The sequence below is a fragment of the Urocitellus parryii genome, chromosome 1 (genome assembly GCF_045843805.1).
Source record: "Urocitellus parryii isolate mUroPar1 chromosome 1, mUroPar1.hap1, whole genome shotgun sequence".
In the NCBI taxonomy this organism is placed as follows: domain Eukaryota; kingdom Metazoa; phylum Chordata; class Mammalia; order Rodentia; family Sciuridae; genus Urocitellus; species Urocitellus parryii.
This window is the reverse complement of record NC_135531.1, coordinates 147,119,112-147,135,698: the sequence shown is the minus strand read 5'-3', so window position 1 is coordinate 147,135,698 and position 16,587 is coordinate 147,119,112. Positions and strand designations below refer to the sequence as shown.

Genomic DNA, 16,587 nt, shown 5'->3' with positions numbered 1-16,587 from the left:
CGGCAGGCGCGGCGCCCGGCTGTGCCCGGCCCGCGGCGGGTCTGCGGTGCGCGGCGCCTCCTCCGCCCAGCGAGAGCCGAGGAGGGTCTGCTTTCAATGAGCCGCCTCTGGGCTGACTGCACGGCGGTGACATCAGGCGGGGGAGCCCGGCGTCCTGACTCCGCGCGGCACTAGGGGGCAATGCGGGTCCAGCCAAGGCGCCCGCAGCCCCGACGCCGCCACCCGGGTCAGCCTGGCGGCCGGCCGCGCCCCCGCCGCTCCGGGCCAGGCCAGCCCTGGCAGGGGCGGGGGTGGAGAGCAGGGACCTGGGCGTGGGATTCCCCACCCCGCCATCCCCAGGGGGCCCGCGGGTTTTTTTTTTTCCCTTCTATTCACTCTTGGGTTCCCAAAGTGGGGTGGGGTGGGGTGCTTACTTCTAACTGGGGGCTCCTGGAGTCAGACCCTGATTTAACAGGAGGTGCCACCGGTCGGGTCCCTAAAGGAGGAAGAATCCAGGGTGAGGCAGGCGGTGGGGTCTTGAATCAGATCTGAGACCAAACCCCACCCTTGATCTCCCCGTGGCAACCTCTTTGGTGTCAATAAAGCCTGGAGGCTTCATTCATTCATTCGTTCATTCGCTCCCGCACTTACTCACCCAGTGAACTTTACCAAGCACCCACTGCCGCCCCGCTCACTTCTAGGCTCCCAGGGTGTGGCAACTGAACAGGCACACACAGACTCCTGCCCTCCAGGAGCTTCCATGCCAGTGATATATCACTTGATGACGTGTTAGGGATAATAAATAAGCAAATTATGTGGTTTATCATCTAATGACATGTTAGGGAGATAATAGAGCGAGGAGAGGGAAATTCAGTGTGTGTGTGTGTGTGTGTGTGTGTGTGTGTAGGGGCGCAGATTTTAAATTTTTAAATGGGTGCTGGGGATGTCACCCAAGTGACTCTTGAGGCAGGAAGGAGGAAAGGAGCTAGTTGTTTATCTAGTGAGTGAAGGGGGAAGAGACAGCCCAACATCTGGGGACAGGTTTTCTTTCCTTTCTGCCTTATATCTATGTTGGACCTGCAGCTGCAGGGACATATTTCCAGAGGTGGGTGAATGGTACTTAGGAGAGAAAGTGCGAGCTGAGAAAAGCCCAGGAAGAGTTCTGTGCTAGTTAACAGTTAACCAACACTTATGTCCTGGACAGCATGTTAAATTCTCTTTACATTTTTTTTCCCCACAGCCCTATGAGGGAAGAACTATTCTCCTCCTTATTTGTATCTTGAGGATGGGACACCAAGTTACTACGGAGAAGCTGAATTCTTTGTCCATGCCCATCCAGCCATCAAGGAGAGGAGCTGGGAATGAAACCCAATTGTGAGATCTGCTCCCAAGTTGAGTGCTTAGCCACCTTGCCCCTTAGAGGAAATGTAGGGGATAGAGGGATTATGGTAGATGGAGCCCTCTTGTAAGTGGTACATTTTGGGGTCTGAGCTACTGTATTGCATGGAGTTGCATTTGTTGAACTCTTTTTTTTTTTTTTTTTTTTTTTTTAAGATTTTATTTATTTATTTATTTAGTTCTCAGCAGACACAACATCTTTGTTTGTATGTGGTGCTGAGGATCGAACCCGGGCCGCACGCATGCAAGGCGAGCACGCTACCGCTTGAGCCACATCCCCAGCCCTGTTGAACTCTTATTGATAGCCAATATTCAATTTTTTTTCTCTTCACAACAATTCTTTGAGAGGGGCACACTGTTCTCCATGGATAGATGAGAAAATGGTGATTTATAGAGAGTTAGCAAATTCCTAAGTTCACATGGCTAGTGACATGTAGCAGAGCAATGGGCAGTGGCAGCTAGAGATTGAAAAGTCAAGCCCAACATCTCCTTTTACTTCAGTCCACAGTCAACTTCTCCTGCCCTTGAGAAGCCCTGTAGCTTGATATTAAGGGGAAAGCCATAGTCTCTCTGTGTAATTTACATCTAAGCTCTTCAATTTAAAGGTGGGTTCTTAATCTCTTTTTATTTTTATTTTCTAGAGAGGAGTGCAGGTGGTCATTATGCATCTTTCTAAGGGTTTATCTTCTCTTACTAAAATACAGCTTCCATAAATGCACAAAATACCCAATTTCAAAGATTTTCCCTGAGGTTAAAAAAAATACAAATAAAAACCTGTGCTAGAGATAGCTCTAAAAACAGATTTTTTTCCCATTTCAATTAAATTGGCCTAACTTGTACCTGAATATTTTACAATGAGAGATTCACACGTATATAGTAATGGAAACCTGTAGGAATTCTCAGAGCCTTTGTCCATCTTCCCATTGTGGAAGTGGTACAGGGGGCAGAGGAAACTGACCAGCTTCAGGGGCTGGTCGGGGCAGAGCTGATTATGAAATTATGTTTTCCCAGTTCCCTCCCCTGCTGCAGAAGCAAGCCACCCAGGACAGCCTCTTGTAACTCACACAGTGGGGTGTGAGACTGGTACAGCTTGGGCATGTCTCTGCCAAGGATCTTAATGGGAAGGTGAGGTGGTCCTTGGTCTTGAGGCACATGTGCTAATTTGTCTGGAGAGAGGGTCTGGTGAAGGTGATCTTTTGAAATGCCCTAGCTCCAGGTTGTTAGCTTTCCATGCTGGATAAAATGGACCCGGAAGGCATCCCTGCTGTCCTTTCTCCCATGCATCTTCCACAGTGGGGTGGGGGTGTGTGCCAGCCACTCACTCCCACCATCCCCATGGATTTTAAAGTCTGGGATGATGGAGCTTCTCTTAAACTGCTTTACTCCCAAGAGAAAGTCGGGGGAGGGAGAGAATGCCAGTGAGCTGGCACAAAGCTGGTGATTAGCACAGAGGCAGAGGGATGCAGGGTGGGGAAGGGTGGGACAGAAAGAAGGGCAAGTTCCAAGTCCACATTTTGATTGTGGTGGCCCATTTCCCACTTCCCTGGGCATTAATTTCACCAGCTATTGAGCAGCCAGCAACACACCATTGAATTTACAGAGGCCGTGTCTACATAATCACAGTTACCAGCTGCAATGTGAGAACTCAGCCTAGCAGACATTTTTTTTTTTTTTAAATGGTGGCAAAAGGCCAGGAGAACAAAAAAGAAAAGGGCAAATCTGAGATTCAGACTTGGTTTATCTTTATTATGAAAGAGGATAATTTGTTGCTTGGTGAGAACTTGTGTCCTGCTTCAGGTGTCAGGATGTGGAAGAGACTATTGAGGCAGCTACAGAAATGCAGGATCCTTTCCGGTTTCAGACATGTTGTCATTGACCAGCATCTTTTTGCAAAGGCAAAACAAACATCCCGCCAGAAAGCAAACAGGTATTAGCTTTAATAGTGGCCACTAGCGGGACCCCACCAAGCAACATTTGCGGATGGTCATTTTCTTGCTTTCTTCCCTTCCCCTCACTTAACCCTTCTGGCTGATTTTTTGACCCATGCAACTGACCGTTTGTTTAGGTGTCATGAGGATACAGACGATATTTCATTTTCTCGGTACTCCCTGGGGCAAAGCCAAGCACAGAGCTCTGACTCACTCGAGGCTTGGGAAAGAAGAATCTTTTCATTATCCATCTTATTACATTAGAAACCTCTGAAGTTGCAAACTTCCATTTCTGTGAGCTCTCTGGGAGAAGCTGTCACTGAACTTGACTGGCGGGGAAACTGAGGCTGACAGATTCAGGGATCTGTTTAGGGCCTCTAGGAGAGGAGATCTCTCACCTGTGATCATGCGGTTTTGTACGATCTTCTCCCTAGTTTTCAATTCCACTAGAGATTTATAGGAGCATCTCTTCTGCAAGTTACCACGCTGGGTGTCGTGGCTCCAACAGAGGTAAATTGACTAAATGAATGAAAACCTAGCCTGGGGCAAGGTGAGGAATGATACTAACAGTACTTCATCTTTCAAAGAGTACCTACTATGTGCCAAGTGCTGTGCTGGAACTCTGGGCAAGGAATTATCCTCATTTTACAAATGAGGAAACTGAGGTTCTGTGACATGGCCAAGGCCATTCAGTGAGTAAGCAACATTGGTATGCAAAGCATCATTGTCTGGCTCCAAAGCTTGTATCCTTCTCTCTGCACCAGACTGAGATTAAAAAAAAAAATGCAGCAGAAGGCTTCATGTTAGCCTGAAGGAAATTACAGCAGGAAACAGAATGTGATCGGGGTCGTGAGTGAAGCAGAGGTCAGGGAAGAGAGGCAGAGCCATCCCAGAGAGAAGGTTCTGCAGAGGTGCTCCTTGGGCCAGCCTTCCCTGCCTCCCACGCAGGATTCGGTCTGCCAAGGAGTTGAGAACTGACTTGGATTCTAATCTTACTTCCATCCTTAATAGTTGCTAATGTGACCTTGGGTAGAAGAGTAAAGTGAAGAGCCAAAACTCTGGCATCCTGCAGACCTGGGTTTATGTCCCAGTTCCACTAATTCATTATCTGTGTGCCCTTAGGCAAGTCATGTAACTATTTTGGGCACCCAGTTTCTTTACATGGGAGATGAAGATCATCATAGTCCCTACCTGTGTATAAACTACCTCATGCAGAGCAACAGTCATTCTTTAAGTCAGGAGTTACTGGACACACAGTAGGTGCTAGGCATTGGTCCAAAGGGTCTTGTGCCTATTGGCTCATTTAATCCTAATAATATTTCCAGGAGGATGCTGTTATTATGGACATTTTACAGATGAGGAAACTGAGGTTCAGAGTGGTTAAACGACTTGGGTGAAGTCCCAGGGCTAATAGCACAGTTAATATGCAAAGAACTTAGTAAATGAGACTGAAAAAGCAAAAGGAATTGGAGGTACGAGGCATTGGCCCATGAAGCATACTGGGCTCTGTGGGGACTCAAAGCATAATTTTTGTTCCCCTGTGCTCCCAGATAAGACAGATGAGAAGTGTCCTTTCTTCTGGTCAGGGGACACTGACTGCAGCAGAAGCATTTCTACTACCTCCAAGGGTGGCCAGTCAGAGGCTCCCAAGAGTGAGGAATTTCATCTCCCTCTGGGCAGAACTGCTTTTGTCTGTGGTAATTACAACTTGTCACTCTTTGGTGAGTGTGGATTCCCCTAACCCAGCACTTCCGGCCACACAGCTTTCCCTGTAAAGTAGAGAGAGCTCAGTAGCAGCTATTTGTAGCAGACTGGTGAAGATTAATTGCCAAGTCATGCAGGGACTTAACGTACATCCCTTAGACAGGGAGAGCCCAGGAGCCTTGCACTGGAGGCTGGGGTGTGAGCACATAGGGTGCTGAGCGTGGAGTCTGAAAGGCCTGTCTCTGGAACTGGAGAACAAGTCCACTCTCTCCTGCTCCTCTGCCAAGGAGCACTGCCAGGATTGACTCTCTAGCCACATGTGCTGAAATCACCAAAGGTTATAACAACAGGCTCCCTACAGCTGGCTTTTCAATGCCCTGCCCCGCTGGTCTCCAATGCCACCAGTCAGGATCTTGAACTTCTGAAAGGTCAGAACCAAAAAGCTTTAGATACCATCTAGTCCAGGGTCTCCAAACTACAGGCTGGATCTAACCCAGCCTTGCATGTGTTTTTGTAAATAAAGTTTTATTGGCACACAGCCAGGTCATTTATTCGCATATTGTCTGTGACTGCTTTCATGCAGTAATGGCAGGGTTGAGTAGTCGTTAACAGACCTGCCTCCAGCAGAACCAGTGGTTCTTAGACGTTTTGGGTCCTAGAGCTTTCTGACAATCTGTTGAAGGCTATGTATTTTTGTGGCTTTATCTGACACATTTTTTTCTGAATTGCTTATCAGGGCGACCTCAGTGCAAGTTGTTGGCAGGGCCCCTTGATCAATTGATCTCTAGCCTGTTACTTCTTATTTTTTCTCTCTCTGCTAACTCTATCTCGGTGTAACCTCTTTCACTTTGGGGCAACAGAACTAATCCAGTGTTTTACCATTTATCATGGAGCAGGACTTGAACTGAATAAACTGAATGGATGCTGGCCTCCCTTGTCCTCTGGGAGTTTGCAGTTTAAGATGAATAATGGAAAATTGAAACCGAGGAGGCACAGAGAATCGAGTCTGACATTGAACAGGGATGTGGGTTAAAGAAGGAAAGAAATAACTACATGACACTGGTCTCAAATGTCTCCATCCTTCCTCTTCTTCCTCTTTGTGTGCTCTCAGAACCACACCATGCCTTCCCTTTGGGAAATTTTCTCTTGCGGTGGCCACCAAGTTCAAAAAGGTCTGAAGGAAGCGGTGGGAATCTTTTCCTTGGGGCATCTGAAAACTGTATTTGGACAAAGTGTTAGAGCCCAGCTTGGGAGGGAACAGACCAGGCCCCAGGGGAGCAAGGCAGGGGAGTGATGTCATGGGGTGTTTTCTGCCTTCTCATCTCTTTTCTCTGGCAGAGGGGCCAGTATGGGAGCCTGGGAAGAGCATGGGCATGTTTGGGGAGTGCTGGGCGGCACCACTTTGGGCACCAGGGGATGGCCAGGAGAGAAGGGTGAGAAAGAGGCAGTTCCTTTTGCCCGTCTCAGTGGTGCACTGAGGAATGCTGGACAGGAAATGCCAGCAATTATCAGCTGTTTACTGGACACCAAATCAAAAGATTTGGAAGGTTGCCTTGGGAGTCCTGAGAAGACGAAGGGAGAAAGAGGGAGAAAGAGGAGGTATCTTGATTTTTTTCTGCTCTAGGGAAGATTTTGTGGAGCAATCTGGTATAACAGCAGTTAGCTACTGGATGTGAAATGCAAGTTCCTGAGAGGGCCCCCAGATATCTCCCCTGCCCCTTAGGTGCTATGCCCTTAGATAGAACTGTTGCCTGTCTCCCTGGACCACGTTTGAATTAACCATGGCTTTCTGAGTGCACTTATGCACCAGGCATGGTGTCCAAATGAGCCACATGTATCCCCTCAGTTAATCCTCCACCACCCTCGTGGTAGACACCCTTGCCTCCTCTTTATAGATGAGGAAACTGAGAATAGGAGAGTCAATCACTTGCTCAAGGTTGTGCAGACATGGGGCAAGAGCAGAGGTGGTATGACTAGAAAGCTGATTCTTTTCACCTTTGTGATACCTTAAATTTTGCTGCAGGCTGACTTTTCTGTTAAACAAAAGTCAAGCAAACAAAAATCTACAGAAACTTCTGGGCAAGCCTCAGCAGAAGGGGACATAGATTTGGAGAGGCAGAAATGTTTGGGGCTGTGCTAGTGCACAATGAAAATACGGGACCTTCTCTGAGATCAGATCTGAGGATTAAGTCTCTCATCCTATAAAGAAATGTGTCATATGCACACGATAGAATATTTTCAGCCATTAAAAAAATGAAATCCTATCATTTGGATGGAACTGGAGGAAAGTGAAAGGATCCAGGTGCAGAATGGTGAATACCACAAGATTCCATCGATTTTCAGAGGCTAAAAAAGTAGGTCTCAAGGAATAAGAGAGTCAGCATAGTAGTCACTAGGGACTAGGAAGGATAGCCGGGAGGGAAGATCAGGGCTGTTCAGTAACAGGTGCCAAAATAGTCAGGAAGAATTGGAAGAATCGCTGTACAATAGCACAGCAGGGTAAATAGCGTCTATGATAATTTATGAAAAGTTTCAAAATGACTAGATGACTGAAGCTTTTCAACACATAGAAATGATAAATGTTTTAGGAAATGGAAATGCTAATTATCCTGATTTGATGATTATGCATTTTATATATGCATTAAATTATCACACTTACTCCATAAATATATATATATATACAAATACTACGTGTCAAAAAAAATCTCTCTTCTTAATCCCTCCTTGGGAACCTCAACTGAGTTTATATCAGGCTCCTGACACACTTCTTTCAAGAAAAGGGTGGGAGGCTTGACCAGAGTCTTGTCTTTAAGGATTACAAAGGTTACTGGTCCCATGATGGTAACCAGCTGTCACCTACCTCAGAGAGAGTCAGCAAATATAGACTCTGACGACAGCATGTGAGATGCCAGTTAGCTCTACTGAAGTAGCTCGTTAAACACCAGACTGGTTTCATCTGAATGGATCAAATTTTAGCTCCTGTCACTTCCTGACTTTGACCTTGGGCAAGGTACTTATTTATTTAAGCTTCTGTCTGTTTATCTGTAAAATGGGGATTTTAATAGCATATACCGCATCAAGCTGTTGAGAGGATTAAATGGAACTGTGCCTGGAAAGTAGAGCGATCAACAAATGTTAGTTATTGTTGATATTTTTGTATAATCTAAAAGATACACAACAGATTTCCCAGGATCTGGAATATGTAGGAACAGATTTTCCTAATTGATCTCTCAACTATCCTTCCAACTTTGGACTTGCCAAGAGATGTAACTGATACATTCCTTTTCCTGACACAAATTGCCCTGAACAATTGTGGCTGGAAAAACGATGATAAAATAACAGCCAGTATTTACTGAGCACTTACTGTGACTTAGGCACATGTCATGTGCTTTACATGCACTATCTCATTTTAACGCAAGAGTCCTATCAGGCAGGAAGAAATTATATGTCTGGCCTTTGAGATGCAACTTAGGAAATTGCCATATTCGGAGAGCCCAGTGTTTTCTGGAAATATTTATACACAGAGAGGACTCCTAGGTTGGAGGCGAAGTCAGTGTGTGTGTGTTGGTGATCTTGGGCAGTTGGCCCAGTGTCCTTGCTATGCAGAAGGAAAGAGAAGCACAGTTCCGGTCTGTGAGCAGGATCGCAGGCCCTAGAACTATAATTCCTGATCACTGGTACAATTAGGGTCCATGGAAATTTTCCCTGGGCACCAGACCAAAGAGGCCCACACGCCATAGACTTCCCATCAGAAGCAGACCACTCATATCCTAGAACGGCAGGGGAGGAAGGGGAGGCTTGTGTGAACCTCCATCTGTTGTTCCCAGATATGGCAGAGAGGACCAGGTCCCTGAGAAAGGGACAAAGAGGAGGGAACAAAAAAAGCAGGAAACCAGTGCCAGTCCCTATGTATTTAAAATTAAATTCCAGTGGTTGAGTGGAAAAGAAAACATGAAACAAAACAAATCCAGAATTCAGTCTGGGGGGCTTACGTGAAGCGGGGGAACTTACCCTAAAACAGCGGGATGATCTCTAGCTCTGAAAGCTTGGTTCTCTGATGTCACCTGAAAACTCGAGACTGTTCCTTTGTTCAATCTGGGGGCTGATCACTTCTCTTCCTGTTGCTGCTCCATCCAGACAGAGCCTAGGGATTTAGAAAGGGAGAAACATGCAGCCTGTGAGCAGGTCAAGGCTTTTCTGTGTAGCCCGTGGTGCTCAAACTTCCCCCCGTATAAAGGCCACCTAGAGTGGGCCTGAAAATGCTGATCCCTGGACCCGGATATCCTCATTCTGCAATTCTGATGTGGGGTCCAAGAATTTACATTTTGTACAAGAGAATTCTACTGCAGAAGAGCAACAGGGACACGTTCTGAGAAACGTCATTTTGGTCCAACATCTCCATCTTATTGATGTTCGAATGGAGGCCCAGAAAGCACAAATGACTTGACCGAACGTCTCCCTAGCGAGGATTCCTGCAGGATCTGGGTCTTGAAGCCAGGTTTCTGATTGCCCGTGCTACCAGTGTTGCCTCCACTGAGCCCATGAAAGATGGCTTTGGCCTCCGCTTTCTGCTGCTTACCTCTGGCCCGGGGCCTGCCCATTCATCACACTTCCTCAGGTGAGCCGAGGCTCCTTTGTTCTCTGCTCTCACATGACCACATCCCTCTCCATCATAGTGGTATGTGCCTTGGTTTGTGGCTACAGGCCCCTCCCGGGATGCTGTGATTACAATCTTTCTCTCTCCCTAGACTCCAGGTGTTATGGGAGGAGGGGTGGTTTTTATTTATTTATTTATTTATTTATTTATTTATTTATTTATTTATTTATTTATTTATTTATGCTTGTCCAAAGGCCTAGTGACAGTGTCAGACGGGCAGTCAGGGCTGAACAAATATTGACTACGTGAGTGAGCGAGTGAATGAATGAATTAAAGAGTAAGTTGATCTCAGCCTTCCCTGAAACTCAAAATAAAGCAAAATGTGTGAAACTTTTGTTTTTCTATGGCTCTCTCTTTGTAGATTTTTTTTTTTTAGTTATTGTTCTTGTTTCTGGCCCAGCCTTTGCCATTCTGGCTGTCCATTCCCATTCCTGAAACCAGGGCTCCTGAGTTTGAACTGTGTAGGAGGAGGTTGGCTGTGTGTGTGTGTGTGTGTGTGTGTGTGTGTGTGTGTGTGTCTGTTCACCTCTATTCTCTTTCTATTTCTGTAGTGGAATTTGACATTGCAAATCCATTCTCCTCTCTGCAACTTTCCTTTCTTTTCAACCCTAACCCCTTTCCAAGATTCCAACACTTTCATGTTGCCTCCAGCAACTCCTAAAAATTGTGACCTTTCCAACCTTCTGTTCCCTGTCAAAGTCTACCAATCCAACATGCCATTTCCCAAAAGCACCATGAGTGGTAGGAATCCCTTGTAGGGCTGGATTCTTGCCAATGATGGAGAACAACCTCAACAACCTCTTCTTCTTCCCCTTTTAATAGGACCCAGATCATTTTTTCTTAATTAAAGATGTGTGATCCAATGAGCTGGTCATACTCAGATTCTATGGAATCCAAGCCACACTGATGGTAGGAGAAGGGTCCCAAGGAAGCGGCAGATATTTATTGAGACCACGTTTTGGTTTGAGGGGCATATGAGAATGAATAGGATCATTTCCCCCCTTTGAGGGTTTTATGGAGAGGTGAGTCACAGATTCATATTCATTAATGGAGTGCCAGTTAAATAGCACTTTTGGAGATTTAGTATTTTGTTACTGGACAAACAATGATGGTGGCAGTGCTATGAATTTAGATGAGACTGGTGTTTAACGCCTCCTGTATTGGGCCTGAACATAAGTCCAATAATGCTAATTCTTCTCCCACTGAGAAAGAGATAGATGTTTTTCTGGGCTGGAGTGGGTTAGTTGTTCTCCACTGAGGAGAAATCTCTCTTTGAGGTTCTGGGAAGCACATTTGACTTGCAATGAAACTTTTTCGACTTGGCAAATGTACCCATTTACGTTCGGGATTGATTTCTACTTAGAAACAATTATTTTCTTTGAGTTCAAGCAGTTCTCCTAGGATCCCGTGCACGCACACATTTTTACTCGCTCCGTGTAGATGGGGAAGAGTCGTTCAGAATCACAGCTGGAAGGGACTGAAGAAATCACGTGGCCCTTCCTTTGTTTCATAGGCAGGGAAACTGAGGCCAGAAGAGGAACTTGGCCACTCAGAGCCAGATGGATGCCCAGCCTGATAGTCCTGAAACTAAATGGACGTAAAATAACTATATATTATTTTTATTATTTAAGAACAAATGAAAGTAGCTTTAAGAAGATTATTAAGGTGAATTACACACCTAGCAAAACTATGGAAACAAAAGAGAAATTATTCTTCATTCCTCTACCCAGAGAGACCAGTGCTGTTAACATTTTGGCCAATATTTCTTAGATTTTACACACACACACACACACATACACACACACACACGCATGCATGCACACATGCATCAGTATATTTTGTTTGTGCCTCTGTTTAGATTCTTTGTAAGTGCTGTTGTCCCCAGAGTCACCTGCCTCTGAGGCCCAGGTTGATCCTCCCCTCCTGCTCCAGGGTTGGGCATGACCCAATCAGAGCCAATGAGTGCCCAGGGACCCCTCTGATGTGGGATTTAAAGATGAGGGGATGTAAAGTAGGAAGCGAGGTCTGGGAGTGGTCCACAGGTCATGTGACCATAGTGGGGGAGCCTGTTTGGGCATAGGGGGCTGAACGGAGCCTGGAGATATGGGTTATTCTTCCCACACACTCCCCTGGGGGTTACCAGAATAATCTTCCTTTAAAGTAGCTAGAAAAACACTACAGAGGTCCCAATTCTTAGTTGAAGGACTTTGAGCAAGTCAGTTACTTCTCTGAGTCCAGTTTCCTCACCTATAATATGGGATGCCCTTTGGGGCATTACCGTGAGGGTGATACTTGTCTACTACTATCACTGCTACTAATAACAAAAATAAGAATCGAACCTACAGCTATATCTATTAGCCACTTGTTGTCTGTCAGGACTCATGCCAAGCAGTTTAATGTACGTTTCATTTTATCTTCACACCCACGGAGAGTGGAAGGAAGGGGAATCTGCTCACGATTGCCTGTGTAATGATTAAATTCTGAAATGCAGAACCAGACCCTGGGTCCCTGTGCCATGCTTTGCCTCTTTGAACGTTTGGTCTGGGGACCTTGGAGCTTTTCAGATCCTCTTGGCTGGGGGCCTCCTTTGCCCCTTGCAGGAGACAGGACACTGGCTCCATACTAGAGAGGGGGACCCTCCTGCCAGGCTGTCATGGGAGAGGGCTGGGACACTGGCCAGAGCCTTCTCTGTCTGCAGAGCCCCCCTTCCTCGCTGTGCCCCAGTGTTCCCTAGGTAACCGCGGGGGACGTGGCACAGATTTATAGGCCCGCTGCTCCCAGCAGCTACCTGACATGTTGTGTCCGAGAGCGATGGTGTCTGGCTCCTGGATGACTCAGGCTGTCGGCATGGGAGGAAGGAAATCCCCCACATTCTCACCTCCCACCAGCAAAGGGACCAGGAGACGCTGCTCCAAAACACAGGCTGTTAAAACAGCAGGTGCTCACGACTCCTCTTTTGCAAATGGGGAAACTGAGGTTCTTTTCCATCAGCTCTGTTATTTATTTCAGAAACACTGACTGAGAAATGGCTTTGTTAACAGGCACTGTGTTAGATTGTGTGGGGGACACAAACCCAAGAGAAACATCCACGGTGCTCTTGACTAAGTGAGGAGGTGTATAGGATATGGCAACTGGGAAATGTCACCCAAGGGGACCTTGGAGTGTGGGAGGCCTCAGGAGTTAACCTGTCTGGTTTGCTTGAATGGATTCAATTTGAACTCACTTCAAGCATTCCTTTATTTTAAAACACATAAATTTACCCTTTTAACTCTTTTTAGGGTGCATGTTAAAGTATTGTTAACTATATCCACATTGCCGTGTGTCAGTTCTCTAGAACTCTTCAGTTTACACGATAAACTATGCCCATTAATAACTGCCCACTTGTACCCCCCAACCCAGGCGCTGGGAACCACCGTTCCACTTTCTGGTTCTGTGAGTGTGACTACTCTGGGTACCTAATAGAAGTGAAATTGTGCAGGGTTAGGGTTTGGATACGAGGTGCCCCCAAAGCTCCTCTTAATGCAGGACTGTTCAGAGGTGGGATGATTGGATTGTGAGGGCTTAACTTAATCAGCCCATCCTGGTTTGAACAGACTGATTGGCTGGTGACTGTGGGCAGGTGGGGCATGTCTACAGGAGGTGGGTCACTGGGGGTGTGCCCTGGGAGGGTGCATCTTCTCTGCACCCCTCCCCCTTCCCCTCTCTGCTTCCTAACTCCACCATGGGCTGAGCAGCTGTCCTCCACTGGGCCCTGCCCCCATGACGTGCTGCCTCACCTTGGGTCCAGAGCAGTGGAGTGGGCCATCTATGGACTGAGCACTTTGAAACTGTGAACCCCAAATAAACTTTCCCTCCTCTAAGTTGTTCTTGTCAGGTGTTAGGGTCACAGTGACGCAAAGCTGACACGGGCGGTGTTGGTCTTTTCTTGTGATTGACTTCTTTTATTTATCATAATGTCCTCAGGGTCCATCCATGTTGTATCATGTGACAGGATTCCCTTATTTTTAAAAGATGAATAAAACGCTTTCCAATGTACCTGTGGAGTTTTCTTTATTCATTCATCCATCAATAGACAGTCAGGTTGCCTCTACAGCTTGGCTGCTGTGAGCAGTGCTGCAACGAATGTCTTTGAGATCCTGTTTTGAATTCTTCTGGACATGTACCCAGAGAGGGATTGCTGGATCATATAGTAGCTCATTAAAAACAATTTTTTTTTTTTTGGAAGAAGCCACACAGTGTTTTTCATAATAGCAGTACCACTTGCCCATCCTACCAACAGTCCACAGGTGCCCCAGATTCTCCACATTCTCACCAACACTTGCTATTTTCTGCTTTTTTTCTTTTTTTTTTTTTAAATAGTGACCACCCTAACAGGTATGAGGTGCTATCTTCTGGTTTTTGATTTGCATTTCTCTGATGATTGGTGATATCCAGCATCTTGGATATGCTTGTTGGCTAACTGTGTATCTTCTCTGGAGCTAGGTTTACTATTTAGCCCATTTTAAAGTTGAGTTATTTGTCACCACAAATATTCTTTTAGCATCTACTTCAAGGGCTGAGAAAAAAATCAGATGAACAAGAAATCCTCAAGACGATTGTAGGAAGGCATTTGGAATTTTTCTCAAGGTGATGTGTCTGGTTGAAATCCTACAACAGATGCCATCAGTTTGTACTGATATTCAGGAAGAGATTTTTTTTTTAAAGTTTTGATCCTACTGAGATTCTATTTGGCTTATGTGGCCAGTGTTGGATAAATCAGTGGGGGACACATCTTCTGAGAAGATCTTCCACTTGCCACTCCCACTTTGTCCTTTGAGGAAGGTGACCAGTAGCTCTAAAGCAGAAAGAAGGGAAATAGGTTTTGCTGGACTGTTCCAGAGACTGAATTCTCTTTGGTTTCCATTTCTCGGGAGTTTGTTGGAGTAACACACATTGTACCTAGTGAATAATTCTATGTTAATGTGCATACTGAAAAATAGTACCAATTCACCCGTAGGCAGGTTTCCTTCTTCCGTGTGCCCCTTATAGGAGTTGTTGAGCTTATTTCAATTTACTTAAAAAGTAATTGAATCAAAATTACTTTTTCCTCCTCTTTTTGATACTGTTCTCAAACCAGGGCACATTCTGTGACTATCATGGTCAAATCAAACACTCATTCTTTGAGAGCAGATGTAATTTTAGAGGCAATTTTTAGTTCTAATGAAGAGATCATGAGTTGGTCTATGGAGTCCCTGTGCTGCTCTGTATGCCTGGGGGTCACCTCCAACCCTCCAGTGTCTCCTGTCAACAGCTTCTAGGTGGGTTTGGTCATTGAGGGTGTGACAGGAGGAAAAGGTGAGAGAATAGACCTCTCTCTCTGGGTTGGGAACTATTATGGTCTGGGCTCATCAGTTCCCTGGCTCCTGTTCCAACAGAATGGTTCAGTTGTGTATGTGCGTGCGTGTGTGTGTGTGTGTGTGTGTGTGTGTGTGTGTATCAGTGGCTTGATATTTACCAGTGCTAACTTGCTAGAAAATATAATAGCAACCAAATGTGTAGCACCCAGAAATCATTTTAACCAGAAACATATAGGACCTATCTGAAAAAATGATAAAACCTTACTGAGATACATAAAAGAGAACTTGAGGGCTGGGGATGTGGCTCAGGCGGTAGCGCGCTCGCCTGGCATGCGTGCGGCCCGGGTTCGATCCTCAGCACCACATACCAACAAAGATGTTGTGTCCGCCGAGAACTAAACAATAAATATTAAAAATTCTCTCTCTCTCTCCACCCCCCTCACTCTCTCTCTTTCTAAAAAAAAAAAAAAAAAAGAGAGAACTTGAATAAATGAAAAGACATATGGTCCTAGAAATAGTGTACCAATGTCAGTGCCCTACAATTCAATTTATTAGTTTAATGCAATTCCATAGGAAATACCAGTAGGATTTGGAAGGAACTTAACACAATTATTCTAAAGCACTTCTGGAAGAATAAATACTAAAACTGGTCATAAAATTTAGAAAAGAGAAGGTTAGGTAGAGGGAATTGCCCTGCTGGATTAAAATGCTTAATTTACTGGAGGTAAAACAGAGTTTTTGGCAGAGGGTCAGATTGGCAAACTGTTGGAACGGAATAGACCATCTAAATAGGACCTGCTGTGCATGATAATTAATATATTGATAAAGCAGATATATTCATTCTTCACAAATGGCATCGATTTTGAATATTTGTAAAAGATGAAGTTAGAGCTTGACTTCCAGCCTTACACAAAATAAGAATTCCAGATTAACTGAAAATTTAAATTAAAATCATTCAAGTAGGAATTTATAGGAAGATAATTTTAGGTTTTTTAGGCTTGGAGAAATTCTTTTTAACTATGGCACTAACCACAAGAAATCATTTAAAAAGAGTATGAATATAAATAAAAATGTAAAACTTATGTTGCAAACCCCCCACATTACCAAGTTGAAACACAAAGTCTGCAATTGTAGCTCAGTGATAGAGTGCTTGACTAGCCTAGCATGTGTGAGGCACTAGGTTTGATCCTCAGCACTACATAAAAATAAACAAAATAAAGGCATTGTGTTCATCTACAACTGAACCAATTTTTAAAAATTAAAAAAATAAATAAAAAAAACAACACACAAAGGCTATATTAAAAATATATTTTCAACATAAACAATGAATAGAAAATCAATATTATAGGTATTGAGAATTTAAATACATATCACATATGAAAGATTAGTAACATTCAAATAAAATGTGAAAAATAACTAATAATTCTTAAAGTATATAGATGATCCATTATCACATAAAATAGGATAGTAATAAAATAAATGCGAATTATTCAACAAAGCTATCTGGTTTTTAATCTGTTATGCAGATAAAGTAATAAAACTAAGACTGAAAAGAGGGGAAATTGTCTCATGTTGTATTGTTAGG

The 16,587-nt window shown here is 44.7% G+C and overlaps 1 long non-coding RNA gene across 1 annotated transcript in view; it reads right to left on the bottom strand.

Annotated features, from left to right (window-relative positions):
• Positions 1 to 413: 413 nt before the first annotated feature.
• LOC144254459 (uncharacterized) overlaps positions 414 to 16,587 on the bottom strand; it is a 53,044-nt gene continuing 36,870 nt past the window's right edge. Inside the window, exons 2-3 of the long non-coding RNA XR_013343491.1 lie at positions 9,021 to 9,153; positions 414 to 475 (exon numbers count right to left, since the gene is read on the bottom strand). This is a non-coding gene — a long non-coding RNA (uncharacterized LOC144254459). The remainder of the gene's footprint in view (positions 476 to 9,020; positions 9,154 to 16,587) is intronic.